General features: G+C 41.8%; 1 protein-coding gene across 1 annotated transcript in view; it reads left to right on the plus strand.

The window, feature by feature from the left end:
* Nucleotides 1–15,847, plus strand: part of CDYL (chromodomain Y like) — a 163,702-nt gene that overhangs the window by 71,728 nt on the left and 76,127 nt on the right. The gene's annotated exons all lie outside the window — the stretch shown is intronic.

The raw sequence follows: 15,847 nt of genomic DNA on the forward strand, positions 1-15,847 counted from the left end.
TGGAAATTGTCTTGTCATCCAATTTGTTCCAGGAACAAATACGCAATATGTGTTTTTTTTTACTTTGACTGATTCTCAATTTTTATTAAGAAAATTTATATGGCCACCCAAATCACTCTTGGTGATTCCGGGCGGATTACAAGGATAAAACCACAGTAGAAAAACCTATAACCCACTACTTAAACTTGATGGGCTCCTTATTATTCTGGGGTCCCCATTGGCAGATTCACATCATCAGGGCCTTGCAAAAGAGTGTCAGAGTGGGAGCCAATCTTATGATAAAACTCTCAACAAAATTTTGTTAGTTTACACTTTTCTGAGAAGCATATTGTGATTGATTTTTTTAAAAAGACATGTTTTATCAGGGTCTTGAATTTACCAATCATTAATTGCTTGAAGCTATTTGTTTCATAGATTTTAGAAATAAATGGTGAAGTTCATTAAGATGTTGATAGGGAATCAGTATATTCTGCTGTTTTCCCTTTTGGACAAGTGCATTTATTTACTTTGTGAATTATTGGTATATTGCTGTTTTTCTTTATTGACATATTGTGTCCAGTTAGGCAGAAAATCATCTTTGAGGGAATATGAGAAGTTTTACAGGAAAAGAAGGGAGTAAAATTATCTGACATTAGATGTGGACATCTGCATAAAATATGTATTTGTTATAATTCATTATCAGGTTTTCACTCTCTTACCTATATTTTATAATTCTATTGAACACACAGATTTCTTTCTTTTTTCTGTCTTTTTATAAAGTATTTGAAATATTACAGTGTAGATGTTGAACTGGAATGGTATACAAAGGCCTTAATTTATATGGGAAGTTTCAATGTAGTACATAGCTTTTGATCAAGTTTCTTCGACTGTTTCTAGAACTGTACTACTTTGCTCCTCCATCATTCTGTTTAGCCCTGGCTTTCTCATAAAGTAGGCGCTAAATGGAAGTTAAGGTTACCCTCGTATGTTTGTTTATCGGAATAAGCCCCAATGAGGAGACTAAAACTCACTACTAAAGGAGGTGCATAGTATCTTGTTTTGAATTAGTTATTTTCTAAATTACTAGTTTTATTTTTTTTAATTCAGCATGAATGATTTTGCTTTCTGATTTGACAGGGTTTTCTTCCTCCAGTTTAAACTATGTTTTTATAATGAATATGAAAACTGAGGGGTCCTTGGTGTTCTCTGAGCTTCTTTGTTTACTTGCCGACATTTCATTACCTTTAACTAGGTAACATCATCAGTGCTAGTAGTGCTGTTTGCTGTCAGTTTATTGTGATGACCCGGGTCGTGGCACAAAGGCAATACAGTCAGATAATCAGTAGGAGTCCCTTTATTAGCTCCAACTTTGCCCCCAATGTCCTGGTTACCTTCTGGCTGGAGAAGAACTCTCCCAGGAACAGCCTTTGACTGCAGAGAATCAAGTCCAAAACGTGGTCAACAAAAACTGTAACTATAAGTCCAATCAAGGCAAAATGAGGTAATTAGTTCGGCAGGGCAGGAGCAAGAATTCCAGGTGTGAAGGCACAGCAATAACTCAACACAGTTGGGAAGATGCCAGGAACACAGATAAGCAAAGTCAACACAAGATAAACTCATGTTTGCTCCCAGCAGCTGCCTCACTCAGCATGTATTTCTTTTAAACTCTCTTCCCAGCTGTAGCTAATGAAGGGAATCAGGGCCCTTTCCTCCCCCGTAAGCCATGCAAACCATGTTGCTCTCTTCTCCGTTCCTTCCTGCATGCCCTAGGATGAAGAGGGGATGGGTCTGGCTCTTCCTCTGAACTCCCTCTCCCTTGTTCTTCCTCTCCCTTGTTCTGCCCAGCCAGACTTTGCCCTTCCCCAGTTTCCTCTACAGCCATCGGAGCCACACTCCCACTCCCTATCAGCTGTTCGTCTTCCTCCTCGTATTCAGACTCCAACAGGGGCATGACAGTGTATATTCTAGTGACTTGTCTGTCTGTGTGGGTGGGGGCTCTTAAGTTTCTTTTGTTGGGCTGTTTACTGATGGCTCTTTGGCAGTTTCTTGATTGGTGTATTGCTTACTTGATTGTTGGTCTGAAGTTGACCTTGGAGTTAATCTATGCTGCTCTGAGTGTTGATTACTGGTGGAGAGGTGCTGGAGTCTTTTTCTCTTTTGGGTTGGTTGATTGTGTCTTTTGCATAGTTTATAGCAGGGGTCACCAACCTTTTAGACCTCAGGGACCACCAAACTCATAATTTTAAATCCCGAGGACTACTAATATAAATTTTTTAAAAAGATAATATATTTAATATTTTTAATTTTTATATTAAATATGAATTTAATATTAAAAATTTATATATATATATAATAATTTTTAATATAAAAATGGCCTGGTGGTCATATGGGTGGGTGGGCATGGCCAAGCCAACATCACTTCTTTGCCCTTTTTCTCCCTCTCTCTCATTTCTCTCTCTCATTTCTCTCTCTCATTTCTCTCTCTCATTTCTCTCTCTCATTTCTCTCTCTCTCTCTCTCTCTCTCTCTCTCTCTCTCTCTCCTCTTTCTCTCTCTCTCTCACTCCCCAGGAGTAGGGGGGAGGAAAGGTGGTGGGAATCTGACATGGTTGGTTGTCTTTATTTTGCTGCGGAAGGTAAGCTGAAGGAGCAAAATAAGGTCGGAAAAGCTCCAGGTTGTTTTGAGCACCTCCTCAGCCGTCTGGGAAGTGAAGAGGAGAGGGGGAAATTCCTAAGGAACTGGTCCCATGGGGCAAGCTTCATTGATTCTGCCGGCACTTGCAGAAGCGGCCGACTTGTGCCGCAGAGTTGCGGAAGGAAGAAACTCTTGGAGGAAAGTTCGTCAAAAGTTGCAGTCCTTCACTCGCACCCCTCACCCCCCCCTCTCCAAATCCTGAAGATCGCCAGGTTAGAGAAGGACTGCCAGGAAAAAGGACAACGAGAGGCTTTTCTGTCCTGGATTGCGACCTTTGGCAGTTGGGGTGTCAACTTTGCAGGGATTTTTGCTTTGTTCTCTCTCTCTCTCTCCCCCTCCCCCTCCCCTCCCCCCTCTCTCAAGGGAAGATGTTGCAAGGGGGAGGCTCCACCCCCCCAGAAGCTTCTCTTCTTCCTCAACAGAAGCACTCAAGCTCAAAGCGCTCACCGCCCCTCTGGCCCCCAACAAGCCTCCTCCCCGCTGAGCATGTGAGCATTTCTGGCGAGGAGGAAGAAGTTCCTGAGGGCAGGGGCATGGGAGATCGCGGCATTGGAGCTCTTCCTGGTTGTTTCCTGGCCTGCGAGGGGAGGGAAGCTCCCCCAGGAGCTTCTCTTCCTCCTCACCAGAAGCACTCACACGCAAAGCGCTCACTGCCCCTCTGGCCCCCGACAAGCCGCCTCCCCGCTGAGCATGTGAATACTTCTGGCGAGGAGGAAGAGGGGGTCGAGCCTCCCCCTCACAACATCTTCACCTGAGGGCAGCTGCTTCCTGCGGCTCAGTAGGTCCGTTCTCTTCCCGTTGCTGCTTGTCCTCCTCGATGCGCTAAGGCAAGAGGCAGCAGCCACAACATGGGTGACTGTAAAATTGCCCAGCCTCAGCATGCTGTGACCCACCAAAATTTTCTCACAGCCCACCAGTGGGCCACGGCCCATCGGTTGGTGACGGCTGGTCTATAGATGGTGTTAATGTCTATATGTGTCTATTGATGGCTGATTTGTCAGAGTGCTTCTAGAAATTCCCTGGAGTTTTTGGACTTGGTCTGACTTAGGATTGTTACATTTTCCCAATTGAAACAATGATTTAATTTGCTTGTATGTTGTGAAATTAAAGAATTTTCATCATGTCTTCTGACCGCCAGTTGGTGTTTATGAATGCGTTCTACCAGTCTTCTGCCTATTTGTCCTACATAGTGGTTGTTACAGTTGTTACATTGTATGTTGTAGATGACTCCTGTTTTTTCTTCTGGGGTTGCTGGGTCTTTTGGTTTGCTTAAGATGTTTTGGAGAGTTTTAGTTGGCTTGTGTGCTACGCTGATTCCATGTGGTTGTAGAAGTCTTGATAGTTCCTGAGATATTTTTGACATACGGCACTGTAATTCTCTTTAGGTTTGTATTGGTTGTGCAGTTGCATTGTTTAGTTTAGTTTACTTTACTTTACTTTATTGTCATTGCACCTCATACAACAAAATCAAACACCATCTTCAGTGCACATCATGACCATGACCATGAAAATAGACACAAACACACATCCTTCACCCTTCACACATTGAACCGGAAACCCCTGACACCACATCAACACTGCACTATACAGCAGAATTCAAAAGAGCTACTGCCCTGGGATAGACGCTGTTTTTCAGTCTATTTGTCCTTGTTTTTATTATTCTGTACCATCTGCCAGGTGGTAATAGTTCAAAAAAAGGGTTCCCAGGATGAGATGGATCTTTGAGGATGTTTTGAACTTTCTTAAGGCAGCGGGAGCTATAAAGCTCTTCCAAAGAGGGGAGAGGGCAACCAATGATCTTCTGGGCAATGACATTAACCCTTTGAAGTGCTTTCCTATCTGCCACTGTGCAATTGGCAAACCATACAGAGGTGCAGTATGTGAAAATGCTCTCTATGGTGCAGCAGTAGAAGGTCACCGGCAGTTTTTCATTCAGTTGTTGTTTTCTGAGAAGTCTCAGGTAGTACAATCTCTGCTGGGCCCTTTTGACCAGGGCTGCAATGTGGGCACCCCAGGTTAAGTTCTCTTTTAGGGTAACACCCAGAAACTTAAAACTGGCCACTTGCTCCACTCAGTCTCCATTGATAAGCAAGGACTGGATGTCTGATCTGTTCCTTCTATAATCCACTATAAGCTCCTTGGTCTTATTGGTGTTGAGGACCAAGTTATTGTCTCCACACCACGAAAGCAATTGGGTTGAGTGGTCAAGGATACTTTGATATAGTTGCATAGGTAATCATTTTGTTGGAATGTGTTGTACTGTATAGATGCTCCATTTCCTTTTTCTGCTACTCTGGGTTGCTGCAGTGTGTTTGGGCTCATTTAAATAAAGTCCTTAGGTAGCTTTTCTTGTAGGAGGTTGAGTTGTTGCTTTGGTAGTGGAGCACTTTGTTAGTATGGGTGGTTTTTCTGTAGACTTGCATTTCTAGTTTGCCATTGTGGTCTCTGCTGATTTTGGCAGAAAGGCAATGCTGTAAAAATATTGGATAAGACAGTGGCATTGATCAAGAAAAAACATCCTTGCTGATAAAAAAAAGTGGATGACAGTAATAGACTTCAAAGATACATTTTATAGGTGGTTCAAAAGATAATCTGTTTTCATCACACTCATAAAATCTTATGTAAGTAGATAGAAGCATGGAAATTACTTGTTTAGTGAAAATACATTTAAAATATGTAACTTTACTATAAAGCTGTATTTTCAATTACTCCCTAGTAGTAATCCAGGAATGTGATAAGAGTTTTATTAACTGATTTATTTATTTAATATATTTTTTTACATCTAGAAAGCCCCAAAGCTGCTACACCAAGCACTGAAATAATTGCAGTTGCTTTATGTGTCCAATAGCTGGATCCAGAGGTATAGTTTGCTCATGAAATATTTTCTGGGCGTGCATGTGTTCAAAGCAGGCACTCAAAGCATTCAAATTCAGGAGAGTTCTTTAATTGCAAGGGAAGCATCTTGTCTCATTATCACTAGTCTGGTCAGCCTTATTACATCTCTGCAGGTCAATTAAGTTCTAGAACCAGAGTCACACAAGAGCCTATTTTAGTTACAGCCACTAATTAGTTACTAAATCCATATAAAAATTGTCTCTGACCTAAGTCATTTTATATACATTTTTTACAGTGATCGTAAAACCAGTTATTTTAGATTACAACTCCAGTATACATTAAAATTAGTCATAATGTCTGGGACTAATGAGAATAAGTCCAATATACAGAGAGGCCAAGATTCTTCAAATGCTAATTGATGTTTTTCCAGGCATATGTCTATATTTGTTAATTGTCTCCTGCTTTCTGATTTAATAACTGATGTGCACTTTTTAACTTTTGCACCGAAATATTGAATTTTAAATCACTTCTCTAATAATCCATATTGCAAATGGAGATTTAAGGCTCAGATGGGTTTGGTTCCGTTTAATTTCCAAATATAAAGAATTTCTAGTTAACAGCTACATGTCAGCTGTGTTTTCCATAATTTTTAAGGTGTTAATATCTAGACCTCTAGAAAAAGAATAACTGCTCCTTGTAGCTTGTCAATTTAGACATTATATTAAAACTAAACTATAGTTAAGAGACATTTTGGCGCAGTGGCTAGTATGCAGTATTGCAGGCTAATTCTGCTGACTGCCAATAGCTAGCAGTTCGAATTTCACCGGTTCAAGTTTGACTCAGCCTTCCATCCTTCTGAGGTCGGTAAAATGAGGACCTAGATTGTTGAGGGCAATATGCTGACACTGTAAACAGCGTAGAGAGGGCTGTAAAGCCTTGTAAAGCGATATTGAAGTCTAAGAGTTATTGCTATTGCTATTCCTTAACTTATGATTTGGCTTGATATGTGAATGAAATCACAATGGCTTGGCTAAGGCAGTTCATACATCAGATATAATTGGAAATATACATTTTGTGGCTCATGTACCACATTACAGGTAGTCAGATAACAGATAACAGATAATCAGAGTTGGAAGGGACCTTGTAGGTCATCTAGTCCAAACCCCTGCCCAAGCAGGAGACCCTACACCATTTCTGGCAAATGGTAGTCCAGTCTCTTCTTGAAAGTCTCAAGTGATGGTGCTCCCACAACTTCTGAAGACAAGCTGTTCCATTGGTTGATTGTCCTCACTGTCAGAAAGTTTCTCCTTATTTCCAGGTTAAATCTCTCCTTGTTCAGTTTCCATCCATTATTCCTTGTCTGGCCTACAGGCACTTTAGAAAATAGCTTGACCCCTTCCTCCCTGTGGCAGCCCCTCAAATATTGGAAGACCGCTATCATGTCTCCCCTGGTCCTTCTCTTTACTAGACTAGCCAAGCCCAGTTCCTGCAACCGTTCGTTGTATGTTTTAGCCTCCAGTCCCCAATCATCCTGGTTGCTCTTCTCTGTACTTTTTCTAGAGTCTCAACATCTTTTTTATAATGTGATGAACAAAACTGGATGCAGTACTCTAGGTGTGGTCTTACTAAGGCTTTATAGAGTGATATTAGTACTTCCCTTGATCTTGATTGTATCCCTCTGTTAATGATCCATTGCTGTTTACAAATACTGAGCCAAAGGATGTGTTAAAGAGGTTGGCTTTAATGGTGTCGTCGTTGCAGTATTTACCATTAGGTCCTTTCAGGGGTGGGATGGACCTTGAGTCTTTTAAGATTTCATTAGACCTGGAATATTTTAGTGGGTTTTTTTACTGCTTTTAAATTATTTGTTCAATGATGCTTTTGATATCTTTTATAATATCATTAGAAATATGTAATTATTATCCCATCTTCTGTTTTGAAAGCCAACTAGATCATTCTAGTCGAACAGTTTCCCTAAGAAGAATTGTTGAAAGCATATAAAACCTTAAGATTGTTGCTTATTTTGATGATTCTCTAATCCCTCTTCTGTCATATTTACTTTGTATACTGGGGATTCTTATAGGCAAAAATCATAAACAGCTTTGTATAAGTGCCTCTCACCTCCCAGTTGCTGTATCCAAAGAAAATTGGTGGCTGAAAAATGACGAAGTCAGCCCATCATACTGTTTAGTAAGTAGGTGGTAGAGAAAGAAAAATCTGTTCTGCTGACAGATGTTCTGCTACTTAAATGCCTCAGTTCCTTTTTTCTCATCTACTCATAATGCTTTCTTTAATGTTATGTGGTATTCATAGTAAAGAATGTCTTATCTGCCAATTTAAAAATATCATCTGCACAGTCCTTTTGGCAGGCATATCTTTTATTCCCAGTCATGATTACAAATGAAGGAAATATATAGTTGTACCTCATGTCCATAATTACATTTGGAGATTAATCAGTGATTAGAGTCAGCCTCAGAAAAGGGATTAAAATAAAGCAAAATACTGTTAATTTGAATTTTGTCAGTATATTAAGAATGATGAATTTCTGATGAGTGAAGGCTGGCCAAAATTTTATAAAACAATAGTGAAACATTTGCTCCGTATTAGTTTATTTTTGCTAATATTTTAATAATAGCGTACAATTTCATTGTTTTAAGCCATCATTCTTACCACTCAAGTCTACTCGTAGATGCTGAGAATTGAATTGAGGGTCTGTCTATATACTATGCATGTGCTATATACTGTCTCATTGACTATAGGCTCAATTATTTTATTTCAGATTGGTGGTTTTTTTAAAAAAATAAGTTTCCTATTTTGTTCTATTGAAACAAAATAAGAGTTCTTTTATATTTGATGAGTGTCCAGACTTTCTAGATACAGAGGAGTTAGTGGTGTGTAATTGAAATATTTGCAAGGAGTTGAGACTGCAAAACCTCCAAATATGCTCCAAATATTTTTAAAAATATTGCATTGTAACAGCTTCCTAAAAAGTAACCAGGACCATTTGTTAACGACAGAGGATGTATTATTATTGCCCTTATGCAAGAATCTAGTCAAATAATAGTTAGCACTAAATTGGCACTTAGATAAGCGTCAGCGGAATTCAAGGGGAGCTGGACTTGGTTCTCTTGTGGGAATACGGGGACTCTGAACTCTACCTTCCACCTTGGTCTGCTCTTCTACATCATTCAGTTATAGGTCAAAATCAAGTAAGAAGATACTTTTGGTGATAGTTACATTTTTGGAATCTCTACTTTTAAAATATTTGGAGAGTATTTGGCCAAATATTATACTGTTTTATTTTCTCTAGTAGTATCAGAATTATTGGTACTGCTTTGAGAGCAGATTAATTATGGACGTGCCCATAGAGGAAGTATAGATTCTGTATACATGCAGAAAAAAATAATTAACATTATACTTCCTAGTAATAGCAATTAAACTCTTGACAGGAAAATGTTATTTTTATATTACATGCTTCACATATAATACTTAATCTGTATCTGTTTCATTTGTATTATATTAAAATATTTATCTTCTTTAAGCAATTATTTTAGAAGACTTACATGATAAAAATAAAATATTATGCATGCTTGTTTTCATTCTTTCTCAAAAGGATATTTAAAAGAATATCTATGGTGTGTCCTAATTAAGCTTGAATGAAGTAGATTACACAGTTTACAATAAGAGATATGCTTCTTTAAAAATACTACAGTTTTGAATATTTTTGTCGTTATCATTGCTGGCACAATCAGTAGTACGGTTGATATTTTTCTTTAAAAAGAATTTCTAATACACAGGCAGGATATCTTTGTTTTTTGTAATGAAAATTATTTTGTATTAGAACATACATAGGTGCAAGTAAAATTAATTAGAAATGTTTGCTGTTATTCTTAAAGGTGAATGATCAACAACTTTGCAGATTTTGTATAAGCATATAATTAAAATTATCCTTATGTTTTGCTTCATTACTGTGCTTATGTTAAAAATGTTTACTAATTGCCTATCTGACATGGTTTGTGTTGCAAAGTGAGTTGCATATTAACAGTTTTTTTTATATCCAGTCCAACTTGTTGCCTTATCTGACCATTATTTTTCTGTGATTGAGGTCATTGTCGTGATAGTTTTCAACAGTGATGGGATGCACAAAATGTTACTACTGGTTTTGTGGGCGTGGCTTGGTGGGCGTGGCAGGGGAAGGATACTGCAAAATCTCCATTCCCATCCTATTCCAGTGGAAGGATACTGCAAAATCCTCATTCCGTCCCCACTCCTGGGGGAAGGTTATTGCAAAATCCCATTCTCTCCCCTCTCCACTAACCTGCTTTCCAGCTCCGTTCTCCTGTGCAGGGCAACAAAAGAAGACTCGGCCGATCAGCTGGAACTAGGGAGGCAGAGAATAGATGGGGCAGGGCCAATCAGAAGTGATATTTGCCGGTTCTCCGAACGACTCAAAATTTCCACTACCAGTTCTCCAGAACTGGTCAGAGCCTACTGAATACCACTTCTGGTTTTTAAAAAATGGTTTAAATAAAACTATAAAATAATGGCTTTAATAAATACTGGACTACATTCATGAAGTAATTTGATTTTTTAAATGGAATATTCTTCTGAGTTGTCCTCTACTTCAAATATCTTCTGTTTTTTTGTGGGGTCCTTGGTGCTCTCTGAGTTTGGTTGTTTTCTTGCAGAGGTTTCATTACCTAAACATGATGAGCTAAGAGAGCACCAAGGATCCTGCATTCTCCATTCAGCTTCTCCGAGCATCCAGAGAGTGGGAGGTGCTTAGTCTCTGCTTGGATAGGATGGGCTTATTTGAATAGGATGCTGTTACTCCTCCCTGGCTCCTCTCTAGCGTCCCCCAGTTTTTAGCTCAGATTTGGTGTGATAGGCAGCTTATCCTTGGCCAGAGCAGGAACATTTCAGGTTAATCAGTATTCTAAATTCTTTGACCATCTTTCTCAATTTCGACAGCAAATTAGTTAAAAAAGGGGGGGGAGCTGTCAGAATGAGGCAGATTGCTTTGGTGATAAGGCCAATTGCTACCCACAGCGATTGTAATTTGCTGCTTGTTTTCGGCAGCCGCGCTTTCCCCAGAGATCGCGGTTTGCCACTCTTTGAATGTTTTTCTGTCTTGCCATTGTGATTCGAAATTTAAGCCGCTTTTAAGATAACGCGCTCATTTGGTTCCTAATTACTTTTTGCCAGTAGTGTTTCCTCCCCTAGGATTTACAGGGGCGGGGGCAGTGGAGCCCTCCTGGTTCCCTCCTTATCATTTCAGTCACACAGTATCTGTTTTTTTGGTGCCCTTTTTTAAACGACTACGACTAAGGTTGTAGCGGTGTTGGTGCCAAAACAAAACAACCGGCCGGAGCCATTTAGAGTTGGGCAAAGGTCATTTTGGTGTGCAATTTACAGGACTTCGCCATTATATCAATGTTGCATCGTGTGGCCGTATTCTTGAATTTTACTTTTCCCGTGAGAGGCTTTAATTTCTTCAAAGCTTAACGCAGCTTATAAGGAGAATTAAAATTTGCAGCTCCCTTTACTCCGGTTTCAGGAAAGTATAAGTAAAGAATTGTTGGCTGCCCTTACAGTGAACAATCATATATATGTGTGTGTGTGTGTGTGTGTGTGTGTGTGTGTGTGTGTGTGTGTGTGTGAGAGAGAGAGAGAGAGACTGGAAGGATCGATCCTGCTGGGAGTTTTGATTCTGATGACTCTGAAGATGGAAGGTTGGAGCCTGCTGTGAATGTGGAGTCTGAATTATCAGAGGACACAGATGTGAGCCAGGAGGATGAGAGATTGTCGGAGAGACAATCCCCCCCAGAACCTTCGACTTCGCTCATGCCAGCAACTGATCCACAAAATGAGTCAGAGGCTTCTAATGGGGAAACTGACATATCTTGGCTTGACGCTAGAACTAGGAGACGATTGAAACGTCAATCTGAAGGGAGGCGTCAAGCCAGACATTGATTAGAGAGACTGACACGCCCATCCAGGTGATTTAAGGAGGCGTGCTGATTCTCAAACTTTGCTTGGAAGCAAAATGTTTGATGAGTCGAAAGGATATGTGTGGAGCGGCCTCTGTGATTGATGGACAATTCTGAATTACCAGACAGATTCTGGGAAGTCTGCCAAGGACTGGTTTCGTTCTTGTTTGAATATTTTGAACTCTGGAACTCTGTATACTCACGAGAATATAGGTGAGACATAACATTTTTGCTTCCAAGCCTAACAAACCATCTTCATATCAAGATGGACCAAACTCAATTACAGCGTTTGGTGGAGCAGCAACAGCAACAGATAGACCAACTGTTACAAAGTAACCAGGTCCTTCAAAACCAGGTAACAATGTTGGTGAACCATGTTTCAAGTTTGCAAGGTCCTGCTGCTCCTTCAGCCCCTCCCTTGAGGAAAAGCCCAGTATCCATGCCGGAGAAATTTTCAGGGCAAACGGACATGTTCCCGGCATTTATGGGGCAGTGCCAATTATTTATAACCTTGAGGCCTGAAGACTTTCCAAATGACCGGCCTAAGGTAGGATTTATTATTAGCCTTTTATCTGGGCAGGCTGCCAAATGGGCTACTCCCTTGTTAATTCAAGATAGTCCTTTGTTGGATAATTTTCAGGGTTTTCTGCAGCAAATGAGGGTTATGTTTGAAAACCCAATTAAAACTCAAACTGTGGCTAGACGGTTATGGGACATTTATCAGGGGAAACGTCCCCTACAGGAATACATTGCAGAATTTCGTTTACTCTGTATGGACTCTAACTGGAATGAACCGGCCCACATGGATGCGTTTCAGGAGGGCTTGGCTGATACCATCAAGGATGAGTTAGTACATGCAGAGCGGGCTTCAACCCTGGATGCACTAGTGATACAGTGCTTACGTATTGAAGCCCGTTTACAACAGCGCGGAAGCAGACGGCCCGTTGTGTAACCACTTTTTCTTTCTCGTTCACAAACCATGCCACCGGAAGTTTTTCAAACCAAGGTTAAGACTGAGGAGCCGATGGAGTTGGGTGCACCCCGCCCTCGCTTAACGGTGCGAGAATGTTCGAGAAGGTTTCAGGAAGGCTTGTGCCTTTATTGCAGGGGTCCAGGACATTTTGCTAATTCCTGCCAACGGAGGGGGACTCGCAGACCCGTGCCTGAAACCACTCCTAGCCCGTCAGGGAAACGGGGTAGGCCCGACCTTGGGGAAACCCTAGGTCGGGCACGTTCCACACCCCCACCCCAAATTGCTGAAGTGAATCCTGGCCCTCCTCGGCATTTACTTTTGGACACTCAAATCTTTTTACAGTCCCAGAGGAGGGAATCCCTGCAGTTGCGTTGGTGGACTCAGGGGCTACAACCAGTTTTATGGACCGGGCTTTTGCTACGCACTTTGGGATCCCATTGGTTGCTGTGGATCCACCCATTAAGGTGGAAACAGTGGATGGGCGTGAGCTCAGGTCTGGGCCCATTCGTTTCGCCACCCAGCCAGTGCGTATGATTATTGGGGATCACAAGGAGGCGATAAGTTTCTATATCACCTCGAACCTTCATCTCCCTTTGGTTCTCGGCGTGTCCTGGCTGCGTTTGCACGATCCATTGGTGGCTTGGGCGCAGAACGCCATTTCCTTTACAAGTCTCCAATGTGTGGATCATCTGAGACATGTCTGCGCTGGCCAGGATATCGCCGCTCCTGCTGTTCCCATACCTTCGGAGCTATCGGACTTCTCCGACGTTTTCAGCGAGAATGAGGCGGACCACCACATCGTGCTTATGATTGTCCCGTGGACCTGATACCGGATGCTCCACTGCCCAAGGGTTGGTTATACTCCATGTCGGAGCCCGAGTTGGTTGCACTTCGAGAGTTTTTAGATAAAAACTTGGCTCGGGGATTTATTCTACCATCGTCGTCCCCTCTTTCGGCTCCCGTTCTTTTTGTTAAAAAGAAGTCGGGAGAGCTCCGTTTATGCTGTGATTACCGCCGGTTGAATGCCATCACAGTGAGGAATAGTTATCCTTTGCCGCTCATTCCGGGTACTTACATGCCATATATGGCATTCAGCTTTGTTCGGGTATTTTCCCACGTCATTGTAGTTGTGCTTTTAAAGTTGTAGCAACGTTTCGGCAGAATCTCATCTGCCATCATCATGATCATCAGATGAGATTCTGCCGAAACGTTGCTACAACTTTAAAAGCACAACTACAATGACGTGGGAAAATACCCGAACAAAGCTGAATAACATACATGTAAGTACCCGCAAAAACTTAAGAAAACACACACACACACACACACACACACACACACACACACACACACACTTAGTAGTACCAGGCCACATCAGCCTGATCAGTCAGCTGCTGAAGGTCTGTGGTTGTTGTTTCTTTCTTGAATTGACCTGGCATTGAGCATTATCAAATTAGACCATTTATAAATAATAATTTTATTGACTTTTTTTGCAAAAAAAAAACACATTAAAAATTCATTAACATAAAATCAAATAATTAAAAAAAAGGGGAGAGTGAAAATAGAGATAGGGTTTCTTGCCCCTGTGGTGATGCAGGACCCTGGATGCGCCAACCGTCCATATATAGATATACTCTCTCTCACACACACAAACACACACACACATTTACATATATACATATACATACATACATATATATATCTTATGTTTTCGCGGGTATTTATATCTATGGTATTCTTCGGGTATTTTCCCACGTCTTAATATTTGTGGTTTTATGAAAGCGACGTTTCGGCAGAATCTCATCTGCCATCCTCAGGCTTGTGTATTGGGTTCTTTTTAATCTAATCTAATTTAATACCCGAAGAAACCTAAATACCATACATACATACATACACTGCTCAAAAAAATAAAGGGAACACAATAAGACATCCTAGATTTGAATGAATGAAATATTCTTATTAAATACTTTGTTCATTACATAGTTGAATGTGCTGACAACAAAATCACACCAAAATTATCAATGGAAATCAAATTTAGCAACCCATGGAGGTCTGGATTTGGAGTTACACTCAAAATTAAAGTGGAAAAAAACACTACAGGCTGATCCAACTTTGATGTAATGTCCTTAAAACAAGTCAAAATGAACCTCAGTAGTGTGTGTGGCCTCCACGTGCCTGTATGACCTCCCTACAATGCCTGGGCATGCTCCTGATGAGGTGGCAGATGGTCTCCTGAGGGATCTCCTCGCACACCTGGACTAAAGCATCCCCCAACTCCTGGACAGTTTGTGGTGCAACGTGACATTGGTGGATGGAGCGAGACATGATGTCCCAGATGTGCTCAATTGGATTCAGGTCTGGGGACAGGCGGGCCAGTCCATAGCATCAATGCCTTCGTGTTGCAGGAACTGCTGACACACTCCAGCCACATGAGGTCTAGCATTGTCGTGCATTAGGAAGAACCCAGGGCCAACTGCACCAGCATATGGTCTCACAAGGGGTCTGAAGAGCTCATCTCGGTACCTAATGGCAGTCAGGCTACCTCTGGCGAGCACATGGAGGGCTGTGCGGCCCCCTAAAGAAATGCCACCCCAAACCATTACTGACCCACTGCCAAACCGGTCATGCTGGAGGATGTTGCAGGCAGCAGAACATTCTCCACGGCGTCTCCAGACCCTGTCACGCCTGTCACATGTGCTCAGTGTGAACCTGCTTTCATCTGTGAAGAGCACAGGGCGCCAGTGGCGAATTTGCCAATCTTGGTGTTCTCTGGCAAATGCCAAATGTCCTGCACGGTGTTGGGCTGTAAGCACAACCCCCACCTGTGGATGTCGAGCCCTCATACCACCCTCATGGAGTCTGTTTCTGACCGTTTGAGCAGCCACATGCACATTTGTGGCCCGCTGGAGGTCATTTTGTAGGGCTCTGGCAGTGCTCCCCCTGTCCCTCCTCGCACAAAGGTGGAGGTAGCGGTCCTGATGCTGGGTTGTTGCCCTCCTATGGCCTCCTCCACATCTCCTGATGTACTGGCCTGTCTCCTGGTAGCGCCTCCATGCTCTGGACACTACGCTGACAGACACAGCAAACCTTCTTGCCACAGCTTGTGTTGATGTGCCATCCTGGATGAGCTGCACTACTTGAGCCACTTGTGTAGGTTGTGGACTCCGTCTCATGCTACCACTAGAGTGAAAGCACCTCCAGCATTCAAAAGTGACCAAACCATCAGCCAGAAAGCATAGAAACTGAGAAGTGGTCTGTGGTCACCACCTGCAGAACCACTCCTTTATTGGGGATGTCTTGCTAACTGCCTATGCTTTCCACCTGTTGTCTATTCCATTTGCACAACAGCATGTGAAATTGATTGTCAATCAGTGTTGCT

Source organism: Notechis scutatus, chromosome 3, assembly GCF_049901735.1.
Source record: "Notechis scutatus isolate UNSWTSFEM ecotype Mainland chromosome 3, rNotScu1.2, whole genome shotgun sequence".
Classification (NCBI taxonomy): Eukaryota; Metazoa; Chordata; class Lepidosauria; order Squamata; family Elapidae; genus Notechis; species Notechis scutatus.